This window comes from Prionailurus viverrinus, chromosome C2, assembly GCF_022837055.1.
Source record: "Prionailurus viverrinus isolate Anna chromosome C2, UM_Priviv_1.0, whole genome shotgun sequence".
Classification (NCBI taxonomy): domain Eukaryota; kingdom Metazoa; phylum Chordata; class Mammalia; order Carnivora; family Felidae; genus Prionailurus; species Prionailurus viverrinus.
Genome location: NC_062569.1, coordinates 146,535,720 through 146,561,757, shown reverse-complemented (window position 1 = coordinate 146,561,757; position 26,038 = coordinate 146,535,720). Strand labels below are relative to the sequence as shown.

Below are 26,038 nucleotides of genomic sequence, written 5' to 3'. Positions count from 1 at the left end.
CTCTCCTGAGGAGGAAAGAGTCTGTGGAGCCAGGAGGGTGAACCTTACCCCTCCTTCTAGAACAGGATTAAGGAATTTAAATACAGGCATACCTCATTTTGTTGCACTTCACTTTATCATGCTTGGCAGATGTCGCATTTTTTGACGGATTGAAGGTTTGTGGCAACCCTGATCAAGCGCGTCTGTTGGCACCATTTTTCCAACAGCCTTTGCTCACTTTGCTCACTCTCTTGTGTCACATTTTTGGTTAATTCTTGCAGTATATCAAGCTTTGTTATTATCATTACGTTATGATCTGTGATCAGTGATTACGACTGGCTGAAAGCCCAGATGATGGTTAGCATTTTTTTTTTTAATTTTTTTTTTTAAGTTTATTTATTTTTGGGACAGAGAGAGACAGAGCATGAACGGGGGAGGGGCAGAGAGAGAGGGAGACACAGAATCGGAAACAGGCTCCAGGCTCTGAGCCATCAGCCCAGAGCCTGACGCGGGGCTCGAACTCCCGGACGGCGAGATCGTGACCTGGCTGAAGTCGGACGCTTAACCGACTGCGCCACCCAGGCGCCCCTGATGGTTAGCATTTTTTAGCAATAAGGTATTTTTAAATTAAGGTGTGTACATTTTTTTAGACTTGATGCTGTTGCACACTTACTGGACTTTCATATAGTGTAAACAAAACTATAAATTAATCTGACTTCCTTTATTGCAATATTCACGTTATTGCAGGGGTCTGGAACCAAGCCCCCAATATCTCCAAGGCGTGCCTGTATGTGATCTTGAGCAGTATTGTGTCCTTCTACAGCAGGATATCTCAGTCTTGGCACTCTTAATATTGGGTCAGATAACACTTGTTGTTGTTCTGTACCTTGTAGGATGTTTAGAAGCATCCCCAGCCTCTACCCACTAGATGCTCTAACACCCCCCTCCGCAAGCTGTGACAAGCCGAATACCACTACAAATTGCCAACTGTTCCCTGAGGGGCAAAATTGCCCCCAGTTGAGAACCACTGTTCAGAACTGCCATTAAATATGTAAGACCTTGGAATTTCTTGGCGCACTAGACCTGTTTCCAGGGCTTGGACACACTAAAGACGGACTGTGCCACCATGGGTATGTATCTGAATTTGACCATAGGCCCCCTCAGTGCACCTTGCAGCCTGGGGCTGGGGAAGGAAGGAAGGACCAGGGACAGAGGACTGGCTCTCATTCTTTTGCCGCCTTCCTACATAGAACTCAAGAAGCCCAAGAATTCCATATTTGAATCTGCCTTCCGGGTCTTTGTGAAGGTATATTTGTTAAGGCAGAGGATAGGGTATATTTTATTTAGCTGTTACCTTGATTTATATCATTTAAATATTTAGTGTATGGTGCCCTTGCCCCAGTCTTGTAAATGTTAGGGCAGGCCTATTCGTTTGAACCTTGGGATTCCGCGATGGCTTTGGACTCAATTCCATAATTTAGCCCCAGAGTTCGTGTGTTTCAAACTGGAGTGTGACCAGAGTAGTCAGACGGGTAATTTTGAAAAGTTCACTGTTGTACCAGGCCAGTCCGATTGAGAATCATTATCTCCAAGAAGTCCAAAGAGTCCTAAAGTAGCTGGGGTTGTCTTGAGCCCCAGAATGTGGCTGGAATTTGACAGTCAGAATAGAGCACAGGTAATCCAGAGAGACTTTGATTTTATAGGGAATGATGAAGGGGGATAGATGTCTCCGATATTACTGCAGCCTGTGTAGATGACTAAGCAGCTTGCGATGTGTCATTCTGGCATTCCTGAGAACGAAAATCAGTGTTTGGGGGACCTCTGTCGTTGAGAGGTGAGTGAGAAGGTAGACTAGAAATTCAGTCTTGCGTTTCCATTTTCCCCTTCCTCTTCTTCCTTTCCTAGGGCTCAATTTTTCTACTTTTCTCTTTTATCTCATCTTTCTCTTTCCCTGAATCATTTGTATTTCTGTGACTGAAAGTAGTTTCCCCCTTATGTCTTCATCATTCTCGGTAAATATTTAGTTTTCTATTAATCTCCTTCATATCACACATCACAAAGGGATTATCACCAAGGCCTTTGCTAATGAAAACATATTTTTATATGAATTGTAGGAAAATGTCCGAGCTCGGGATAATCCAAAAGAAGCAAAGTAGAAAGAGAGAGGATTTTTTTAATGCTAAGAAACAAATGCACCAACAACTAGGAAGCCCACGAGAAACTGTTAAAAGTGGTATTAGCTAGTTTTTCTGCAGCTATTAAAATGCAGATGATAGTAAATCCCCCAATCTGAAACCTATTCCCAATAAACCCTGTAAGAAGATTGTATCACAGAATCATGAAGTATCGGAGGCATTTTTAAAAGTTGGAAAGTAGGGGCGCCTGGGTGGCGCAGTCGGTTAAGCGTCCGACTTCAGCCGGGTCACGATCTCGCGGTCCATGAGTTCGAGCCCCGCGTCGGGCTCTGGGCTGATGGCACAGAGCCTGGAGCCTGTTTCCGATTCTGTGTCTCCCTCTCTCTCTGCCCCTCCCCCGTTCATGCTCTGTCTCTCTCTGTTCCAAAAATAAATAAACGTTGAAAAAAAAAATTAAAAAAAAAAAGTTGGAAAGTGAATAGCATAAGAATTAATGTAGATTGTTACGTTAGTAAGCAGGAGTGAACAGTCTGCAATTAGAAGTTTGCAAACTGTGATTGCCAGTTAGCTGGATATTTAATAATCTCATCAATAACATATGTCATATGCTTTATTTTCAGCAGTTCCAAGCTGGTCTCTGGCTCAGTCTGGCCCACAGTGTCTTCTTGGATAATTCTGTCTAGATCTCGGCTGTAAATCGAAGCTACCTGGGCCCCACATTAGAACCACCTGGGAGTTTTTTGGGTTTTTTTTAGACACTGGGCTTGTGGGGGGCAACTGGGTGGCTCAGTTGGTTGAACGTCTGACCTCAGCTCAGGTCATGATCTCTGGGTAGCTGGGTGGCTGAGTGGGTTCAACATCCAACTTGGTTTCAGCTCAGGTCGTGATATCATGGTTCATGGGTTTGAACCCTGCACTGGCAGAGCCTGCTTCAGATTCTCCCTCCCTCTCTCTCTGCCCCTCCCCCGCTTATGCTAGCTCACTCTCAAAAATAAATAAACTTGAAAAAAAAAAAAAGACATTCCTTCTGGGACACCTGGGTGGCTCAGTCGGTTAAGTGTCCAGCTTCAGCTCAGGTCATGATCTCACAGTTCATGAGTTCGAGCCCCATGTCGTGCTCTGTGCTGACAGCTCAGGGCCTGGAGCTTGCTTCGGGTTCTGTGTCTCCCTCTCTTACTGCCCCTCCCCTGCTCACACTCTGTCTCTCTCTGTCAAAAATAAGTAAACATTAAAAAAAAAAAAAATTTTTTTTTTTAAGAAACTAACAATGGTTTTCTTTGAGAATGGGTGTTGTTTTATCACATGAGAAAAATAACACCTTTATTTGGTGAAACAAGCATAACCAGGTTTCTGTTATGTGCAGTCAAAAGCAGTTTCTAACTGATAAAGAGGAGAAGCCACCCAAGGAGTTTTAGCAGGAAGCAGCACGATTGTGTTCATATGTGAGGGTGATTCCTAGGATATCTGAGTGTGGGGACTGACCAAGGGTTGGGTGGACTGAAGGCAGAGAGGCCATTTGGGAGCCATGATAAGGTCCTGGCCTAAGGCCATTACTGGAAAAAAAGGGGAGAGATAATGGAAATGCAACTGCTAGCCTCGTTGACTATCAACGGTCAGGATGGGGTGTGTGGGGGGGGGGGGAGCAAATGTAGTTTCCAGGTTCAGGCTTGGGGCACAGGGTGTGGATGGTGGTGTTATTTACCAAGGAAAGCAAGTGGAAGGATAAAGAGCCTCATTCAGGACAGGATGCATCTGGGGTGCCTGAGGAACCTTGGAAGTGCCAAGCTGGCATTGTCCACCTGGATGTGGGTCTGAACCTCAGGGTCACTTCTAAGTCCGGGCTCTATATCAAATTTAACACATATGCTACTCAGATTTATAAAGAAAATATAGTAATTTGTTCCCTCTAGGCGGATGTAATTGTCTTCATGATCCTCTGCCACTTTAGGTGGTAAGAACTGGGTGAGACTTGGATGTGCCAGTGATGTTATGTCAAGTTCATCTGGTTTAATCAGTTTAGAGCAGTGATTTGCACACCTTAGTATAAGAATTAGCTAGAAAGCTTTTTAAAAACCAGGTTGTAGGTCCCCACCCCGAAAGTTTTTATTTATTTTTATTTTTTTATTATTTTTCTAAATGTTTATTTTTGAGAGAGAGACAGAGTGTGAGTGGGGGAGGAGCGGAGAGAGAGGGAGACACAGAATCCGAAGCAGGCTCCAGGCCCTGAGCGGTTAGCACAGAGCCCGATACGGGGTTCGAACTCACAAACCACAAGATCTTGACCCGAGCTGAAGTCGGATGCTTACCGACTGAGCCACCCAGGCGCCCCCCGCCCCCGCCCCGAAACTTTTTAAAAAGAAATACCTTGATTAAAATATAATTTATATACTATAAAAAAATCACCCATTATAAGTGTACACTTCAGTGATTTCTTTCTTTTTTTAAGTAAATTTGCATAGTTGGCAATCATTACCAAAATTCAGTTTTAAAACTTCTCTGTCAGCTCAATAAGTTTCCTCCTGCTGGTTTTTGCTTAATCCCTTCTCCCATCCCAAGCCCTAGGCAACCACTGATCTGCCTTTTTCTATATAAATTTGCCTTTTCTGGACATTTTTTGCAAATGGAACCATACAACATGTAGTCTTCTGCATCAGACTTCTTTCTTTTTTTTTTTAATTTTTTTTAATGTTTGTTTACTTTTAAAAAAATTTTTTTTTCGACATTTATTTATTTTTTTGGGGACAGAGAGAGACAGAGCATGAACGGGGGAGGGGCAGAGAGAGAGGGAGACACAGAATCGGAAACAGGCTCCAGGCTCTGAGCCATCAGCCCAGAGCCTGACGCGGGGCTCGAACTCATGGACAGTGAGATCGTGACCTGGCTGAAGTCGGACGCTCAACCGACTGCGCCACCCAGGCGCCCCAATGTTTGTTTACTTTTGAGAGAGAAAGAGAGAAAGCTCAAGCAGGAGAGGGGCAGAGAGAGAGGGAGACACAGATCTGAAGCAGGCTCCATCCAGGCTCTGAGCTTTCAGCACAGAGCCCAACGCAGGGCTCGAACCTGCTAACTGTGAGATCGTGACCTGAGCCAAAGTCAGATGCTTAATGAACTAAACCACCCAGGCGCCCGACTGTTTTCATTTAGTATAATGTTTTCGAGCTTAATCTGTGTTGTAGCATGTATCAGTAGTTCATTCCTTTTTATGTCTAAATGGTATTTTATTATATGTATATACTACAAATTGTTTTTCCACTCACAAGTTAATGGACATTGGATTTGTTGTGGGTTGAATTGTGACCCCTCCAAAATTCATCCATTGAAGTCTAACCTCCCTTACATTGGAATGTGATCTTACTTGGAAATAGGGTTTTGTAGATTGCTGATCTAGTGACTCTTTAATCACTACGAAATATCCCTCTAACATCTTATTTAGCTGATGTCCATATAATAGCCACTTCAACTTTCTTATCATTATTATTTTCATGATATATCTTTTTTCATTTTTTTACTTTCAGACTATTTGTGTCTCTGAATCTAAATGTGTCTCTTGCAGAGAGCATGTATTTGGATCTTGCTTTTTTTAATCCAATCTGAATATCTCCACTTTTCAATTGGGATGTTTAGGCCATTCACATTTTTAAAATTTTTATTATTTTTTAAGGTTTATTTATTTTTGAGAGAGAGAGAGAGAGAGATAAAGCATGAGCAGGGGAGGGGCAGAGACAGAGGGAGACACAGAATCCGAAGCAGTCTCCAGACTCTGAGCTGTCAACATAGAGCTCAACACGGGACTCAAACTCATGAAGGGCGAGATCATGACCTGAGCTGAAGTCGGACATCCAACCGACTGAGCCATCCAGGCACCCCTAGGCCATTCACATTTAATATAATTAATAATATGTTTGGATTTACTGTTGCTATTTTGCTATTTGTCTTCTAATGTCTTCTTTCTTCTTTGCTTCTCTGTTCCTCTTTTATTGCTTTCTTTTGTGCTAAATATTTTTTGGTATAGCATTGAAATTCCTCTGAACTTTTTTTTACTATTTTAAAATGAATTTTCTTAGTAGTTGCTCTATAGATTACAGCATCTAAACTTACCAAAATCTAGTTGAGATTAACACTAATTTACTTCTGGCAAAATATAGAAACTTTACTGCAGTATAGCTCAGTTCTCTTCCCTTTCTCATGTATTACTATTGTTGTATGTATTACATTTATGTGTGGTATGAACCCAACAATACAGTGCTATGAGTGTTGTTTTACATAATCCTATATCTTGTAAAGAAATGAAGAGGAGAAATGAGGAAATAATGTTTAAAAAGTCTTTTATATTAACCCACATATTTATCATTTCCAGTGCTTTTTATTTTTCCCTGTGCATCTAATTGCCATCTGATGTCACTTCCTTTCAGTCTGAAAGACTTCCTGTAATACTTCCTGAAAGGCAAGGCTGTCGTCTCTTCCACTGACAGTGTCACTGGGCATGGGCATCATGTCCCCTACACTGGGGTCCCCTGGGCCCCCCTCAACCACAGCAACATGGCTGCCAGCCATCACGGCCTCTCCCGCTCCGGCAGAGCCTTCACACCCACTGGGCTGGCAGGCATAGAAGCAGTCCCAGGCCAGAATGCCTTGGACATCCTCTGTTCTGACCCACAGGTCAACAGTTTTCAAGCATAAACACTTCTCAGATGGTCGTATGCCTCTGGCCGATTTCCGGAGCACTGAAATTGTCATTCTTGTCAATTTTGTCTCGCTTTATAATTGCATTCTGGGGAGAGGATTTGCTGACCTTTTCACTTGGCCATAGCCAGAAGTCACCTTCCTCTCCCTGTGTTTATGATCCGTTAGACCTGGGTGTAGCTAGAGAATTTACATTTAGTGTATTCTCAGGTAATGCTGGTTGTCCCAGAGAGCACACTTTTGAAAACCACTGCTTTATTTTTATTTTTTTTTACCAATTTGATTTGATTTGATTTTTTTAGTGTTTATTTATTTTGAGAGAGAGAGAGAGAGCGCATGCGCACACACATAGGCAGGGGGTAGGGCATAGAGAGAGGGAGAGAATCTCAAGCAGGCTCTGCATTGTCAGTGCTGCCCCGCACAGGGCTCCATCTCATGAACCGTGAGATCATGACCTGAGCCAAAATCAAGGGCCGGATGCTCAACCGACTGAGCCACCCAGGCGCCCCCAGAAAACCACTGTTTTAGATTAACTCAGTGCTTTTTAGATGCTAAAGGAACTTTCTCATGAACTTGTTATGAGCATGCATAAAACTTTATTTAAATTTGCTATAGGGGAGCAAGGCATGGAATAAAGCCAGTTCAGAGATTTCTTTTGGTAAAAACTTTTGATAGAAGTAAGGAGACCAGAGGCATCTGGGTGGCTCAGTTGGTTCAGCGTCAGACTCTTGATTTTGGCTCAGGTCATGATCTCACAGTTGTGAGATTGAGCCTAATGTCAGAACCCCCCCGCCCCCCACAACCTTTGCACTGGGCAATGAACCCGCTTAAGGTTCTCTCTTTCCCCCCTCTGCCCTCTGTTCGTGTGCATGCGCTGTCTCTCAAAAAAATGAAAAAAGTAAGCTGACTAATATCGTTAACGTTAGGTTCAAAAAGGACTATCAGGTGAACGATTGTCTATTCAGTATCAGCCTGATGGTTAGCGCTTCAGGTGATTCATAACAAGACAGTGCAGGTAAATCTAACTGCCCACAGAGGCTCTTAATCTCATCAGAGTCTATGAGAAAATTGCTTAATTATTTTCTCATAAATGCTAGTCACTTTCTGGAGGAGGTTATTAATTATCCCAAACCCCACACTTCTCCATCTGGAGAAGCCTGCCTTCCTCAGACTGTGGACAGTCTCCTGTCTCACTGGTAGTTGCTGAGTTTCCCCCCATTCCTGAGAGTGCACTCCAGGATAGACTCTGGGCACCAGTGGAGGAGGGCACCTTCTATCCATGTGATGTCATCAGGGTCCTTGTTGGTTTCTGCTGCGGAGCAGCTGGTCCAGTATGGTTCTGGACTGGGTGACAGCTGTGGTGTCACTGGTCCCACCTGTGGTTCCAACCATTTGCCTCATCACCAGGTCCCTACTTCTTTGCCCTGCCCCCAGTCTTCTGCTGGCCTACTGGTTGATTTGGCCTCTTTGTATTCTGACACTGGGGCCCACAGAAACCTCAGGTGCCGTAGGGACCAGGCATAGGCCACGTGAAGCTCTTCAGACCTCCCTCTCCTGACATTTCCCTCCATACCCGGCTGCACCCGCCTGCTGCCAAGTTGAAATGTCTCCTCACATGGACCTTCTCCAAGACCTTTGATCTTCTTCCACCCACTATTGTATGCATGCCACTAACCCTCTTAAAGTTCTCAAGATCTTCCATGTCTCTCTCTGTGTTTCTGCCTCAGCCCTCAGAACTAGGGAGAGAGGAAGTACTTGTTTCCTCTACAGCTCTCTTTTTCCCTCGCTTCTCACAATATTGAGGAAAAAGTGTTTCACTTTCTCCACCTCAGAGGACCTCAAACTTTCTGTGCGTCAGAACCCTCTGGAGAGCTTGTTAAAGAACAGATGAGTCAGCCCCACCCCTCAGCGTTTCTGATTCAGCAGGTCCAAGATGGGGCCTGAGAATGTGCATTTCTAATGGGCTGCCAGGACCTGCTGCTGCTGCTGCTGGTCTGCTATGCACACTTTATTTGGTTATTCTAATTTTGCATGTTAAATACAATTAAAGGAACTAAATATCGTCAGACTCCCATGAGTCTTGATTCAGACAAAACACACACTGAGTACCTAAGGTCTGTAGAACATGTTTGGTTTTACCAAACTATTACCAAAATGATAGTAATTTTTTAAAAGATTTTATTATTTTTTAAGAAAACTTTTTTAATGTTTATTTATTCTTGATAGAGGATGAGCAGGGGAGAGCCAGAGAGAGAGGGAGACCCAGAATCTGAAGCAGGCTCCAGGCTCTGAGCTGTCAGCCCAGAGCCCGACGCGGGGCTCAAACCCACAAACTGTGAGATCATGACCTGAGCCAAAGACGCTTAACTGACTGAGCCACCCGGACGCCCCTAAGATTTTATTTTTAAGTAACCTCTATACATGGGGCTCAAACCCACAACCCCCAGACCAAGAGTCACATGCTCCACCGACTGAGCCAGCCAGGTGCCCCCCTTCAAAATAACAGTTACCTGCCTTCATCTGCCACTTGATCAGGGCTCTTTTCCCCCTTACAGTTTTCTTATAACATGTGCTTTCTGTTAACCTTTCAGTGCCTTATAGTACAGGGCTTCAAATCACATTAATTCTAGGGGTGCCTGGGTGGCTCAGTCAGTTAAGCATCCAACTTTGACTTAGGTCATGATCTCATGATTTGTGAGTTCAAGCCCCACATCAGACTCTGTGCTGACAGCTCAGAGTCTGGAACCTGCTTCATATTCTCTTTCTCTCTCTCTCTCTCTCTCTCTCTCTCTCTCTCTCTGCCCCTCCCCTGCTCACACTCTCTCTTTCTCAAAAATAAATAAACGTCAAAAAAATTTAAAAAAGAAAAGTAAGGAGGTCAGCTCCACTTCTGGGCATAAACCCAAAAGAATTGAAAGCAGCTCATGAACAGGTAGTTATTTGTATACCCATGTTTCTTTAGCAGCCTTATTTGAAATAACCACAAGGTGGAAGCAACCCAAGTGTCCCTGGACAAATGGGTAAACAAAATGTGGTACAGAGATGCAGTGGAATATTACTCAGCCTTAAACAGGAAGGAGGGAAATCCTTACACTTGCTACAACAGGAATGAACCATGAGGTTACCTTCCATTATGCTGAATGATAGAAGCCAGACACAAAAGGACAAACACTGTGTGATTCCATTTGTATGAGGGACCCAGAGGAGGCCACAGACAACAGAAAGTAGAATGGTGGGTGCCAGAGGCTGGGGGAGGGGAGAATGGGGGGTTGTTGTTAAATGGGGGTAGAGTTTCAGTTTTGCAAGACAAAAAAAAGATCTGGAGGTAGCTGGTGGTGATGGTTGCACAAATATGAAGGTACTTGGTACCACTGAACTGTGTACTTAAAGATGGTTATGAGGGGCGCCTGGGTGGCTCAGTCGGTTAAGCGTCTGACTTCGGCTCAGGTCATGATCTCGTGGTCCGTGAGTTTGAGCCCCGCATCGGGCTCTGTGCTTACCACTCAGAGCCTGGAGCCAGTTTCGGATTCTGTGTCTCCCTCTCTCTCTGACCCTGCCCCGTTCGTGCTCTGTCTCTCTCTGTCTCAAAAATAAATAAACGTTAAAAAAGGGTTATGGTAGTAAATTTTTTGTTATGTGTATTTTATCGCAATTAAAAACAAGTAAGCGAAGGAACAGGGAAGAGTGAAGAGGGGTCATTTTTGCCTTGTTTCACACCAGGGAATTTCACACACGAGGGCCTGTCCAGGATCGTGGCCCCTGTGAGTGATGTGCACTCACTCCTTTCTTCCTGGGCCCCACCTCCAACCCACTGGCCATAAGAAGTCTTCCTGGAAATCAGAAATGGCTCCTTTTCTAGAAGAGCACTGCTTAAAGATGAAAAATTGGTCATTCACTGGGTTCTTGTGTTGTGAGGTCTGTTTTATTTTTGTTGTTGAAGGGAAGCGCAGAAACACGTGTTCGTTTTAGAGCCATCGGTGATAGCCACTGACCCCTTGCACTGCCCACTTCCCAACTTAAAGCTCTTTAGTTTGCAGTGAGAGTGGCAAGAAGGCAAACGTTAAGCCAGGCACTCGTCGCCCCCCCCCACCCCCCGCTGTCACCAGCTCCCCACCTCCAAGAAGGAAGGTTTACCCATTCCTGTAATTTACTTTTCATGTTTGCATTTCACCATGTCCTCCCACGTTAGAATGTGAGCTGTCATGGGTGCAGAGACTTGTTTGTTTTACTGGCCAGTGTATTCCAAATGCCTGGATCAATCAATAAGCATTTGAGAATGAATGACTTCTATCTCTACTCCCGATAGCTGATGGGGTATGAGAACTCAAGGCCTCATGTGGGGACTGGGGACTTGTCCTCACCCCCGCCCCCTTTGTCCAGCAAGCCAAAGCCCTCGGGTCCAAAGATCTCAGATAGGACTGAGGAGAAGGAGAGCTGGCCAGGAGGCCCCACTTAGGCATTAAGTCCAAAACTTCACCTATCAGCCCTGGGAGAGGGAGCCAGAAACAGGGTTGGGAGGGAAGGGAAGGACTTTTACCTGTATAGCCTTTTGGGCCATTTGACTTTGCCATGTTCATGTACTGTGTTAATTTTTCCAAAAATATTATAGTTTTTTTTAAATGCTTAACTATTAAAAATACTACAAAGCAAATTTTTAGGATATAAGATTCACCTTTGGTTGGAGCACCAGGGTGGCTCAGTCAGTTAATCAGACTCTTGATTTCCACTCAGGTCAGGATCTCATGGTTCATGAGTTTGAGCCCCACTATGCTGACAGTGTGGAGCCTGCTTGGGATCCTCTCTCTCCCTCTCTGTCCCTCCCCTGCTCACCCTCTGTCTCTCATTCTCACTCTCAAAATAAATAAATAGGCATTAAAAAAAAATTCACCTTTGGTTGGGACTTAAAAACAAGCCAGCCAGCCCAAAATTGAGTTGCTTATGTTAAGCCCCACATCACCAAACCGAGAATTAATTGAACTACAGTTTTGGCTCTCCCAGAAATGGAATCTTAAACCAGTCAGTCAGGAATCAGCAATAGTTAGGTGTCCTGCCTGAGAGACTCCCTCCCGTCCCCAGAGAAAAGTAACCTTTCAGTAACCAACCCACTTTTTTGCCCAGTATAATTCCCTTGTTCCTGTTCCCTTCTGCCTATAAAAGTCTTTCATTTTCAGCTAGAAGCTCCTTGGGGCTCCTATCTGTTAGATTGGGTGCTGTCTGATTGTGGTTGATTTTTGTTCCAAGTCTTAAAATGTTTAATATGCTTCAGTTTACTTTCAACAAGACTGAGGTAAGTTTTTCAGTTTTCAGAGAGTCTTTTCCTTTAGAATTAGAAATAACTGAAAGCCAGCTCACAGGAATGTCCTTCTTCAACCTTGACCTTGCCTGTCTTACTCATCATGAAACCACTAGTGCCAGCATAGCACTGGCACAGACTGAACTCTTAATAAATATTTGATGGATCAATCAATTGGTATCAAAAGAAGATGCAGGCTGCTTATGTTCCTCAAGTCCGCATTTCGCTGAGGAAAGGATATTTGTGTCCAGTGTGATACTGTGCTGAAATATATATGTGATCTTTTTTCCATGTCTGGCACAGAGCTCCTTTAAAAAGCCCTTGCGGGGCGCCTGGGTGGCGCAGTCGGTTAAGCGTCTGACTTCAGCCAGGTCACGATCTCGCGGTCCGGGAGTTCGAGCCCCGCGTCAGGCTCTGGGCTGATGGCTCGGAGCCTGGAGCCTGTTTCCGATTCTGTGTCTCCCTCTCTCTCTGCCCCTCCCCCGTTCATGCTCTGTCTCTCTCTGTCCCAAAAATAAATAAACGTTGAAAAAAAAAAATTTAAAAAAAAAATAAAAAGCCCTTGCAATTCCATAAGTGATAAGAGCATTAGCGAGGTGACTTTTGAAAGCACCTAAGGATGGAAACCGGTTGCCTTGAGAACCAACCATGTGCCTCAAGGGTCAGAACTTAAATTCGCCTCCCCTGCCCTACACTAGGGGGGGGGAAGGGCTGGAGGTTGGATCTCACCAGTGGCCAGTGGTTTAATCAGTCAGGCCTATCCAGCGAGATCTCCACAAGATCCCAAAAGGACTGGTGTACAGAGCTTGTGGGTGGGTCAACATGTTTTAGGGAGAGTGGCATCTCGGGAGAGGGCATGGGAGCTCTCCACCCTTTCCCCACGCTTTGCCCTATGCATCTCTTCTAGCTGGCTGTTCCTGAGGCATATCCTCTTTTGATAATAAACCAGTAATCTAGCAAGCGACATGTTCCTCTTCAGTTCTGTGAGCCGCTCTAACAAATTAATCAAGCCCAAGGAGGGGGCCATTAGAACCTCGGATCTACAGCTGGCTGGTCAGAAGCACAGGTGATAAATTGGGCTTATGATCACCTTCTGAGGTTGAGGGGTGGTGAGACCATTCTTGCGGGACTGAGACCTCAACCTGTGGAATCTGATGCTTTCTCTGGGTAGATGGTGGCAGAATTGAGTTGAACTGTAGGACACCTAGCTGGTGTCCGGATACTTGTTGAACGGTGTGGGGAACCCCTCCCCCAACACACGCACATTAGGATTGGTACTAGAATCATTTTACACAGCAATCAGCAGAGTATATAATATTTATTGTTCATTAGTTGAGATGACGGATGAGAACCTTAGATTTTAAGTTGGGCCAAGATGCCCAGACTCTTAAAACTGGAGAAAGATGGAAGGTATCTGAGCAGTCAGGGAAGCCCAAAATGCTGGTTGATTTCCCTTAGAGCGTCTAGAATGGCCCACATGAAGGGAAGTCATATTTCAATCATGTCACGTTCATATTGAAGGAGCTGACCATGAAATGATCATTGGGACAGATTCTGTCTCTGGAGTCAATCCACCAACTGCAGATTTGGAGAACTGTAGCAGACCCCTGTCCGGGAATAACAACTGATGCTCCAAACCAAGAATATAAGTGATATGTGACAAGACCCTGACATTCTTTTTTTTTTTTTTTTTTTTGATGTTTATTTATTTTTGAAAGAGAGAAAGTGTGTGTGTGCATGAGCAGGGGAGGGGCAGATTGAGGGAGACAGAGAATCCAAAGCAGGCTCTGCACTGACAGCAGAAAGCCCGCTGTGGGGCTTGAACTCACAAACCATGAGATCACGACCTGAGCTGAAATCAAGAGTTGGCTGCTCAAATGACTGAGCCACTCAGGTGACCCAAGAACCTGACGTTCTTAAGAGAGGTGTAGGGACCTCCCCTCATAACTTGCTAAGAGGTGGCCGGACCAGTTTTTGACCTGGAACCATCGCCTCCTATGGGCTCTACTGGAAGAAGGGAGTGATCTGTCAGCCAGATCAGAGTGAACACTTCTTTGAAGAGCATGTTGGCTTGTGGGCGGGAGGGTGATTTTCCACTGCCACCCCCCAAACTCCAGGCAAGTAATGCCTAGAGTGTAGGGGTTGCCTGCCTGCAGAGGAGAAAGACCCAATACCAGGCCAAGCTGGAGAAGGTTCAGGGAGTGGCTGGGGGTGGGGTGGGGCAGGAGTTGTGGGATGAAGAGGAGTTGGGGAGTGGAGGAGGACTTTGCTTTTTCACTTTTACTCGCTGTTCTGTTTAATTTTGTTTTTAAAGATTCATTAAGTAATCTCTACACCCGGCATGGGGCTGGGACTTACAACCCATGAGATCAGGAATTGCATGTTCCACCAACTGAGCCAGCCAGGCACCCCCTGGTTAATTTTTAATTGTTCAAAAGCTGGGTATATTTATTGGTTGTTTGGCAGCGCATATACTAAAATCGGGACTATACGAAGAAGATTAATATAACCCCTACACAAGGATGACATAAAAATTTGTGAAGCAGATTTGATCATTATGAGTAATGTATAGAATCATTGAGTCATTATATTGTATACCTGAAATTAATACAACACTTCATATTAACTATACTTGAATAAAAAATAAAAAGACTGAGTATAGAGACAGCCCATGTTCCTGGATAGGAAAATATTGTAAAGATATCAATTCTCAAATTATTTTATATTTTTAATGCAATTCTAATGAGAATTCCAATGGGTTTCTTTTTTGGCAGAGTGCTTACAAAGGATTTGAAAACTTGTTGGGAAGAATAAATTGGTGAGAATGATTTAGCAAATTAAAAAAAAAAAAGCTGTTTATACTTATATTTAATTTGTTTAAAAGCCACTTTGGCCCCTGTCTTAGGAGAGTGACTCTCAGGGATGTTAAATGCTTCCCCAGTTCTTTTTTTTTTTTTTTTTTTTTTTTTGGCTTTTTAAGTTTCCATTTTAATTCCAGTTAGTTAAGGGGCACCTGGCTGGGTCCAACAGTAAAGCATATGACTCTTGATCTCAGGGTCATGATTTCAAGTCCCACACTGGGCATAGAGCTTACTTAAAAGATATAACAATAGGGGCGCCTGGGTGGCGCAGTCGGTTAAGCGTCCGACTTCAGCCAGGTCACGATCTCACGGTCCGTGAGTTCGAGCCCCGCGTCGGGCTCTGGGCTGATGGCTCGGAGCCTGGAGCCTGTTTCCCATTCTGTGTCTCCCTCTCTCTCTGCCCCTCCCCCGTTCATGCTCTGTCTCTCTCTGTCCCAAAAATAAATAAACGTTGAAAAGATATAACAATAATAATACTTTCAGTTAAAATACAATACTGTATTTCAGGTATGCAGTATAACGAATGCTTCCCCAGTTCTCACGCGCCTAAAATCACCTAGAGATCTGGTTAATAATGCAAGCTCTGAATCAGCAGATCTAGGGTGGAGCCTGAAATTGTGCATTTGCACCAAGCTCCCAAGTTTCCTCTACTGCTGGCACACGGACCACACTTTGAGTAGCAAGGATTAAGCAACTTGCCCAAGGCTACTCAAGCAGGACTGGAATTTTGATCTACTGTGTCCCAAAACAAGATGGGCTTACTTTTGCCTTTTTCTTTCAGTTTATGTTGACAATCCCTAGAAATCCGAACCTTACACACGGTCACAAGCCACCTGCATTGCCTGTTTTGCTGGCTGTTTCCATGTTGGTGTGGGGAAATGATGTGTTTTAAAACAATTACAAATGGTTCCGTTAAATCGCAGCCTTCAGTAGAATTATGTCTCCCCATAAGCAGTTATATAACCAGTTATGTAACAGCAGCGTGAGATAGTGCCCTTTGGCCTTTGCCAGGAGTTTGCTGGAAGAGAGCCCACCAGATTGTAAAGACATTCCTTACTCCTTTCTTAGACCCTGGCCCTAACCCTGTCCCTGGGGCTGCCAAAGGGAACCCCACTTATCCCTCTGAGCAGTCCTCCTGGGCCACCCCAAGGGCTGGGCACTGCCCTTTGTGGTCCCTTGTGCCGGGTCATCGCATCTAGCCCTCTTGACCTCCCTGAGTGGGAGAGTTCATTATACCCCTTTTACAAAGGAGGATACTGAGGCTCCAACTCATTAAGTTTCTGCCTAAAGTCACACACTCAGAATTCAAAGATTTATCCGTCTGATGCCAGCGTCCCTGCTCATTACCACTTCACTATGCTGAAAATAATGCAGGTCCCCACTGGGGCAAATCTGGTAGGAAGACCCCGGAGACTTTTTGGTGGGTTTCAGTAGAGCAGCCCACAGCCCTGTTCTTTAACCTGCCTCTCCCCCTCTTGGAGAGAACTGTAGCTTTCTTAATTTCCCGATTAACTTCTCTTTCACTCATTCCACAAGGTGTAGAAGCCATGTTTCAGTCAGTTCAGTTCACCCTAGTTGATTCCACACCTTCCGGGGCAAGTCAGGGCTGGTTCATCAAGTCAAGGTTTTTTCCCTTTTCTTTCCCCACAGAAGCTCTTAACATTGCTGGCCCATTCTTGTCTTTCAAGTCTTTATTTCAATGTCACCTTTTTTTTAAAATTTTTATTTATTTTAAGTAATCTCTATAACCAATGTGGGCCTCGAACTTATGACCCTGAGATCTAGAGTTGTGTGTTCTTCTGACTGAGCCAGCCAGGTGCCCCTCAGTGTCACCTTCTTAGACCATTCCTGATCATGGGAAAACCACCCACCCATTCTCTACCAAACACTATTTTACTCACCTGTAAGTAATGGTCACCCGCTGGTATTTTTCTGGTTTGTTTTATCATTTGTGTCTCCCCATCATCACTCCCATCGATGCTTGGCATTAATAGATGCTCAGTTAATACATGTTAATCAATAAGTAAAGTATCCCTGGGAGGAAGGTTCTGGTTCCTTTGCGGGAATGAGACAGGGAAGAGGAAGGGGGCAGGGAGGAGCAAGTCTTGAGTAAGAAGTCTTATTTCAATCTTATGCCCAAATAAGCACCCACCAACGCTTTGGTAACCCAGGTGTTGGTTTGGGTCTTTCCAGGCTACTGTGTTATGAAGAAATAAAACAGCTGCCTGTGGCTGTGGGGTCCTTTCCAGGGAAGGCTGGAAGACAATGGAAATCCTGAAAAGAGCAGCTGGGATGGGCTCAGGGAGCCGGAGCAAAGGTCTCCGTCCTCCTTCAGATCACACAGTAGAGGAAGCTCTGAGGGAAAGTGAATGAGACTTCTCTGCTCACTCCCAACTCCCTGTCGCCCCATTCTCTCCTTCTCCTCTCTGTTGTGACCCCTGGCCCCATCTCTGTTGAACTTCGTCCTATTTGGGGGTGGAATATTTTTCCAAATGTCCACAACATTCCCACGGCTGAGATTTAAAAAGCGAATAAAGAGGCGAACTCAACACCTTTTGCACAAATTGCAAGCCAGTTTTCACTGTAACAGTACCTCAGCAGGAAATGTGATTTGATAGAAGGCTGAGGTTTGTTAATCTTTTGGATTCCTTGTTTTTGTTTCTTTGTTTTTTGTTTGTTTTTTTAAATTTGCTTCCTAAACTGAAAATGGGCACCACCTAGGGGTCCCGGATGCACTCAGAGAATGATACTGAGGCCAGCCGGGCCTGACCCAATAGACAGGGGGCTCAAACTAGCACTTTTCTTCCACCCTTGGTGAGCAGAGAAAAGTATCAGATGCAAATTCTCAGTCACCAGTATCGATTGTACTTTTTCTTGCCAAAGGCCATCATTCAGTTCACTCCTGAGTTCCCCTGTGCCATCCTCCCTTCTGTTATGCTTGGATTCCATTTCCCAGTCCTGGTGCTCAGCCAGGGGGATTACTCCATCACAGATGCGTGGGTGCAGAGGCCGAGCCCTCTGTGACGGTGAGCAGGTACCCCCACTTATCATAATGGATTACAAGGAAAGGGCGCTGTGCAGTAAAGAATTAACATTGCCCAAAGAGAGATCTCGTCTTTGCCCTCAGCCAGGAGGTGATCTCTAAACCCTGAGGATGTCCTCCCTGATAAGAGTGATTTTGTTTACTTGGATCCTTGGGCCGTGCCAGATGGTCTAACAATGTGATTTGTGTGGGGGTGTTGGTCATGCAGTATCAGCTCAATCCTTGGATACACTGGAGACTGAGGTCAGCCATGTGGGCAACTGACCATGTCCTCATGATCAGAGCCCAATTAAAATTAACTCTACACCATGACTTGAGTAAACTTTCCTGGTTGGCAGTAGTCCATGCATATTGCCACACATTGTTTCCAAGAGTTGACACTGTCCATGACTTCACTGGGAGAGGACAGCTGGAGGCTTTGTGTGTGGAACTCTCCTGGACCCTCTGTCTCTTCCCTTGGCTGATTTTAATCTGTATCCTTTCGCTTAATAAATCATAGCAGCGAGTATACTAGGTTTCAGCAAGTTCTGCGAGTCCTTCTAGTGAATTCTTGAACTTAGGGTGGTTGTGGGAATCCTTGGACTTGCCAGTGGTGTCAGAAGTGAGGGTAGTCTTGGGGACTGTACCCTAACTTTACAGGCACTCAGTAGGGACCCAAACGTGTGATCCCTAGTCCTAAATTCTCCACTTACAGGCTGCACAAGCCACTTCATCTCCTTGAACCTCCTTTTTGTCACCACTCAATGCGGAGGATGTTGTCTGTGTGCCCCCCAGAGGAGGCTGCTGTGGATATTGAGATGGAAGATGTAAGAGATGGAGGGGAAGCTGTCCAGTTCCGTGCCAATGTACCACTGGCACAAATGTGTTGAGTGCCCTCTCTTGTCTAGGCAGATTTGATAATGATGATGATGACAGTGAGGATCCCACTCCTACAATCTGACCTTTTCTGTCTGGACAGGGAAGAAAGGGGGGTTGGGGTTGAAGAGCAAGTACCTGGAGCCTAAGTGGAAGCCATTTCTCTGAAATAAGGTCTTAGGAGCCACTTACCTGGTAGAAGAATGAAAGCCCTGTGCATGTCACAAGACACGAATTTAAGCTACAGTGCACCTGTCATCAGGACAAAACCTCAAAATCTTGACAAACCACTCTGTGGCGAGGCTGTGAGGAAGTAGGCTTTCACACACGGTGGTGGGTATACAAAATGGTACATCCCCTGATGAAGGGAATTGAGCGGTATCTAAGAAAAGTACACAGTATTTACCTTTGACCTAGAAATAGCACTTCTGGTGTTATCCTGAATTACACTTCTCTCTCTGTCCCTCTCCCCCTCTCTGTCCCTCCCTCCTTTTCTCTCTCTCTCTCTCTCTCTCTCTCTCTCTCTCTCTCTCGATATCACTATAGATAAGCTCTATCTATACAGCACTGATGGGTAAATAGGATCTTGCCAAGTTCAGGGAGACTTCATTTTTTTTTACAAGAAATAGGTTGGTAGGTGGGTAGATAGATCGATATTCTTTATACCTTTTATCTAGATTCAACCGATTGTTAACATTTTTATTTATTTATTTTAAGGTTTTTTTTAAAGTTTATTTTTGAGAGAGAGATTGATAGAGTATGAGCAGGGGAGGGGCAGAGAGAGAGAGAGAGAGAGAGAGAGAATCTGAAGCAGGCTTCAGGCTCCGAGCTGTCAGCGCAGAGCCTGACACGGGGCTCGAACTCACGGGCCGTGAGATCATGACCTGAGCTGAAGTCAGACGCTCAACCGACTGAGCCACCCAGGTGCCCCAACATTTTTATTTTTATGTCACAATTGTTCATGAACACTCTCTCCATATATGTATGTATATGTGTCTGGATATACATGTATATATATGTATATTTATGTGTCTGTCTAATAAAAGAGACATTTTTGCCGAATCACTAAGACTACTAATATGTACCCTTTACACCTAAATAATTCAGAATATACTAACAACAAAAACATTGTCTTATATAATCTCAGAAAAATCATCTAATTCAAGAAATTAGTATTAATACAATACTGTTTTTTTGTTTGGTTTTGTTTGCTTTATTTTAGAGAGAAAGAGAGAGAGAACTCAAGGTGGGGAGGGGGCAGAGGGAGAGAGAGAGAGAATCACAAGACAGCATGGAGCCCGTTGTGGGCTCAATCCCATGACCCTGGGATCATAACCTGAGTTGAAATCAAGAGTTGGATGCTTAACTGACTGAGCCACCCAAACATTTTCCACCCAAACATGGGAAATATATTAAACAATAGTATTGTAGGGACATCTAGGTGGCTCAGTCGGTTAAGCATCTGACTCGTTGCGGCTCAGGTCATGATTTCACAGTTTGTGGGTTCGAGCCCTGAATCGGCCTCCATGCTGACAGCATGGAGCCTGCTTCAGATTCTGTCTCTCTCACTGTCTCTCTGCCCCTCCCATGTTCACACACTCTCTCTCTCAAAAGAAATAAATAAACTTAAAAAAAATTTTTAGATAAATAAATATATATATATATATATTTTTTTTTTCCATGTTCATATTTTGCCAGTTGTCCCAATAATATCTTTTATAAACCTTTGTTTTCAAGCTTGGCTCCAGTCCTGGATTAATCAAGGATTTAATCAAGATTGTCAAATCTCTTGAATCTCCCATAATCTGGAAGCATTCCTCTGCCTTACTTTGTCATGACATGTACATTTTTTAGAGGACAAGTGCCTAGTTTTATAGAGGGCCCCTTAATTGGGGCTTATCTGATTGCTTCCTTGAGATTATTCTGGTTACACATTTTGGGTCTGGAGTATTGTGATCTCAGTGTGTCCTATTATTATTGTTTGAATGTTGGACACTTGCTCTGTGGTCAACATTATAATATCTGGGATAGTTCTCCACTATAAAGGTGTTTTTTCCTCTCTATAGTTAATACCTCACCTGTGGGGAGCCACTTAGAGCCTTAGTCAATATCGTGCTCCAGTCCGTCTCACCCAAAAGAATCAGTGAACTCAGACCTTGTAAAGAAAATGGATTCTCCCTGAACTTGACAAGATCCTAAAAATTTACCCATCAGTGCTGTATCTATTTTCAGGGGAAACAGGGCACCCTCAAGCTCAGGAGCCTTTAACTGGTGTCCCAGTATTCTTTAACTGGTGTCCCAAGGGGTCCTTGGATAGAACTCAGGAGGCCTTACACTTGGCTGGGAAAGCAGTTAGGTTGATATTTCCACCAACCTCGAAGTAAAATTCATTAGTCTTGTAAATTATGAAGAGACAGCAAACCATAGCAGTACCAGTGTCTATGTCACCCATGGAAATTCCAGATGTTTTTGTATCACATTACAACTGATACAGACTATTATTGACACTCATCATTCCTTTGAAATCCTAAGTTATTAGACTCATCACTAGATCTTGTCATTCTGTGTATTAATAAAGAAGCACATATATTACATATCAAATTTTAAATATATTTTGATGCTAGAATTTCAACAGTGTTTCCTTTGTCAGCCTGTGCACTTGACTTTCTGCACTTGTCTTAATGCATTAATGCATTCAGGCTGTCATAACAAAGTACTAGAGGCTGGGTATTTATAAACAACAGACATTAATTTCTCACAGTCCTGGAGGCTGCAAGACAGATCAGGGGGCCGGCCTGGTAGTGTTCTAGTGAGTTGCAGACTGCTGCTTCCAGCTGCGTCCCCATATGTGGAAGGGGCAGGGAGCTCTGTGGTGTCTGTTTTAGAAGAGCACTAATCCCACTCGTGGGGCTCCACTTTCCCGACTGAGCACTGCCCCAGAGACCTCACGTCCTAATTATCACCACACTGGGCGTTAGGAATTCAACATGTGAATTTGTGAGGGACCAAACACTCAGACCACAGCAGCACTTAGGGACATTATCCTGAGCAGGAGCCCATGGCACAAAAAAGGTTAATGACCCCTGCCTCTGTCCTCTCTCCTCTCTAGCTGGTTCTCCTTATCTCTCCAGAATCACCTTTTAAAAACACCAACTTTCCTGGTTTTCCTCTGTGGCCCTCGAGCATTTGCTGCTTTGGGCACCAGAATCAAAGGAACTGCTTGGAGGTTTGCCACGATCTGGTCTCGGGTTTTTCATCTGCTGCTCCCACTAATCTGGCCTCACCCAGACACCCCTTTGTGCTGTTGCTCGTGAAATGGCCTGCCGTGTGTCTTCTTTTCTGCTTCAAAAAGAAAACCTGCTGCCCTTCCAGACTTGGTCTTTCTTGAGATGATCCCTGTACCCCAGCCCAAATCAGTCCTTCCCTTTCTGTTCGTTCAGTGCTTCATTTATTTGCCTTCATAACCCTGATCAGCACCCGCAGGTTTTTGGACTTTACCTGTCTCTCTACTGTCTTTCCTACAGGATGGGAAGCCCCTTAGGGACATCCTTCATCCTGGCGGCTGCTAACGCTATGCTGGAGCACTACACATGGTTGTAAGTTAGGTTTGTGCGGTTGAACAGATACAGATCCCCACTTTGCAGTAAGAATAGGCAGGCCCAGGTGAGAAGCCCCAGGCTTCTGGAGAACCCAAGATTCCTGGGCCCTGAGCTGGAGTTCCCAATCTACTATAGAGCGCTGGGTGTCTGGCCAGTTTCACCACGTTATGACCTAGAATTTCTCCTAACAACCGGAACTTGTGTTGTCTTATTGCGTCGAGGAAATAATCTTTCTGAGCCAGGTTTAATGGAAAGATAAATATGTCAGCAAGAATTAGACCCACCATTTTCTGTTTGGATGTAACATTTATATGTGAAATGATTCCTAAAGCTCCTGAATTTCTTCTTCCCAAGAGCCCCACTGGCTCTTTCTAATTTTCAAATATTAAAAATTCTAAATATTCAGAAAAGTACAGAGAATGATTTAGTGAACCTATCACCTACATTGAACAATTACCATTTTGCCATTTTTTGCTTCATGCTTTGTCTTACATAATTTATTGAAGCATTTTATTTATTTTTAAAAAATTTTTGGTTATTTATTTTGAGAGAGAGAGACAAAGGGTGAGCAGGGGAGAGGCAGAGAGAGAGAGAGAGAGAGAGAGAGAGAATCCCAAGCAGGCTTTGTGCTGTGAGCACAGAGCTGGACACAGGGCTCAATCCTACAAACCATGAGATCCTGACCTGAGCTGAAATCAAGAGCCGGATGCTTAACCAACTGAGCCACCAAGGCGCCCCTCCTGAAGCATGTTAAAGTCAGTTACAAACATCACAGCAGCTCAACCTTAAGGGACAGTGTCTTCCAGAATAATTCCTTCGTCGCCATAAGAAAATTAATTCCTTAGCATCTTCTTCCACTTAGCCCACATTCAAATTTCTCCAGTTGTCCTTAAAAAAACTTTAGTACAGGGGTGCCTGGGTGGCGCAGTCGGTTAAGCGTCTGACTTCAGCCAGGTCACGATCTCGCGGTCCGTGAGTTTGAGCCCCGCGTCAGGCTCTGGGCTGATGGCTCAGAGCCTGGAGCCTGTTTCCGATTCTGTGTCTCCCTCTCTCTCTGCCCCTCCCCCGTTCATGCTCTGTCTCTCTCTGTCCCAAAAATAAATAAACGTTCAAAAAAAGAAAATTAAAAAAAAAACAACTTTAGTACAGTTGGTTTGTTAGAATTAGCATAGAACAACTCCCAGTTTTTTCTTTGTTTCATATCCTTGTCTTATTGAGAAAACCAAATCAGTTACTCTGCCATTCTGAATCTGACTGGTTTCTTCCTCATGTGGTCATTTAACTTGTCCTCTATACTTCCTGTCACCTGGCATTTAAATCTAGAATCCTGCTTAGACTTAACAAAAATATTAAATATTTTTAGTAAGAATATTTAAAAGTGATGTTGTGGGCTTCACCAGGTTGCTTAGAATATCTGGCTGCCCTATTACTAATGATGCTAGGATCTGGTGAGTTCTGGCAGCATGATCGCTTGTGTAGAATTGTGTTTCTCGGAGCACCTGGGTGCCTCTTAGTTCGTGAGTTCAAGCCCTGCATCAGGCTCTGCTCTCAGCACAGAGCCTGCTTCAGATCCTCTGTCCTACCCCCTCTCGCTCTGCCCTTCACCCACTCTCTCTCACTCGCTCTCAAAAATAAATAACATTAAAAAAAAATTGCATTTCCCCCTGTCAACCAGCAAGTAATCTCTGGCATGACACTTGGTACCCTGTTTGCCGTCAGTCTTTCACCTAAAGGGTGTGTCATCTGCTGATGGATATTGCTTGAGTCAGTTTTTTCATTAGAGTTTGCACAATGGGGATTTTATATCATGACTTTTGTACATTTATTAACCGGTTTCCAGGGCGCCTGGGTGGCTCAGTCAGTTGAGCGTCCGACTTTGGCTCGGGTCATGATCTCGCGGTCTGTGGGTTTGAGCCCCGCGTCGGGCTCTGCGCTGACAGCTCAGAGCCTGGAGCCTGCTTCAGATTCTGTGTCTCCCTCTCTCTCTGCCCCTCCCCCGCTCGTGCTCTGTCTCTCTCTGTCTGTCAAAAATAAACATTAAAAAAAAATTTTTTTTAATTAACCGGTTTCCTTCTGTAAAGCAGAGACTTTTCTCATCCCTCAGGCCCATTTGGTCATCCTGAAATACAGTTTCTGTAGGAAAGGTAAAATAAATGTTCACATATTTCTCTTTAATGATCCATTTTCCAAGTAAGGAGTTATAGCGCTGGCTACCATCAGTGGTGGCAAATGCATTGTTTTAGGGGAAGGAACTTTCTCTGTTTGTTGAATATCACAATGAGTTTATGATTTGGGGATTTTTTGTTGGGGGGAGATTTTTTAGGTCTCATTCTAGAGTCTCAATAAAAATAAGTTTGTTTCTTTTGTTTTGTTTTTTACCTTGTTACCTGATACTGATCGTTTTTTTCTGTTTTATCCATATGGTGATATGAGACAATTTCATTGCTTGCAACTGGTCAGCAGTACATTTTATGCTTTCCATTTACTACACTTTAATTATAAATCCCCTTGGGCTGAGCACCTATGTTACTACCAATACTTCTTATGATAGTTAACTTTATGTGTCAGCTTGAGTAGGCCACGCCGGTCGGGGGGGGGGGGGGTGCAGACATGTTGTCAAACTTCATTCTGACCATCTGTAAGGCTGTTCTTTTCTTGTGAGAATAACATTTGAATGTGTAAACTGAGTAAAGCAGATTGTCCTCCCGGTATAGGTGGGACTCATGCAATCAACTGAGGACGTGAATAGAATAAAAAGATTGAATAAGAGGGAACGTCTCCTGCCTGACCCTTTGAATCAGAACATCCGTCTCTTCCTATCCTCTGATTGGAACTTAGATGAGTTCTCCTGGTTCTCCAGCTTGCCAGCTGCAGATCTTGGGACTTCTCAGCCTCCATAATCAGGTGAGCTGATTCTGTATTTTATACAGGTATACACATACGCACGCACACAGGCATATGCGCATCTTGTTGGTTCTGTTTCTCCAAAGAACCCTGACTATGCGCTTTGCTACCAGATGTACCTTCTCATGCGTGTTTCTTTGTGTCCCTGAGTAAACATGGACTTGCTGCCCGCTGGGCAGGCACACACTTAATGTCTCTGTGTTCTGAGACACTTCCCTCCGGACTGAATGAACTCGGTCATACAACTGCAGCTGTGTGAGAGTGTGTGATTCCTCCCATTTTCATTGACACTTGATTTTTATTTTTTCAAGTTTATAACATGGTCTTTCTGCCCAGCAGCCCCACTGGCTTCCTTTAGCAGTAAGTCCACACATGTCACAGGGCCCTCCCGTGTCCCATGTCCTGCCTTCCCGCCGGCCAGCTCTTTGCCCCATCTCTTACTCAAGAAGCACGCTCTCCGGCTTCTAGCCAAGTGGGCCTCGTGCTGCTCTTCTGCTACACCATCGCCGTCCCACCTCAAACCCTTCCCGTGGCTGCTTGCTCTGCCTGGACGCCCTATCACTTCTCCTCGAAGATGTCTGTGATACTGTGATGTCCAATAAATACATATTTGGTCTTTGTCCCCATCTATAGCCCAGAGCTCCAAAAACCCTTGGAATTTCTAAAGTGACGATAGCGATAAAGTG

General features: G+C 44.4%; 1 long non-coding RNA gene and 1 other non-coding gene across 2 annotated transcripts in view; both read left to right on the top strand.

Annotated features, from left to right (window-relative positions):
• Positions 1–26,038, top strand: part of LOC125175117 (uncharacterized) — a 72,482-nt gene that overhangs the window by 2,477 nt on the left and 43,967 nt on the right. The window contains exon 2 of the long non-coding RNA XR_007155660.1: positions 25,163–25,352. This is a non-coding gene — a long non-coding RNA (uncharacterized LOC125175117). The remainder of the gene's footprint in view (positions 1–25,162; positions 25,353–26,038) is intronic.
• On the top strand, positions 14,544–14,647 carry LOC125175838 (U6 spliceosomal RNA). Its single transcript, XR_007156011.1, has one exon. It is a non-coding gene; the product is annotated as a U6 spliceosomal RNA (small nuclear RNA).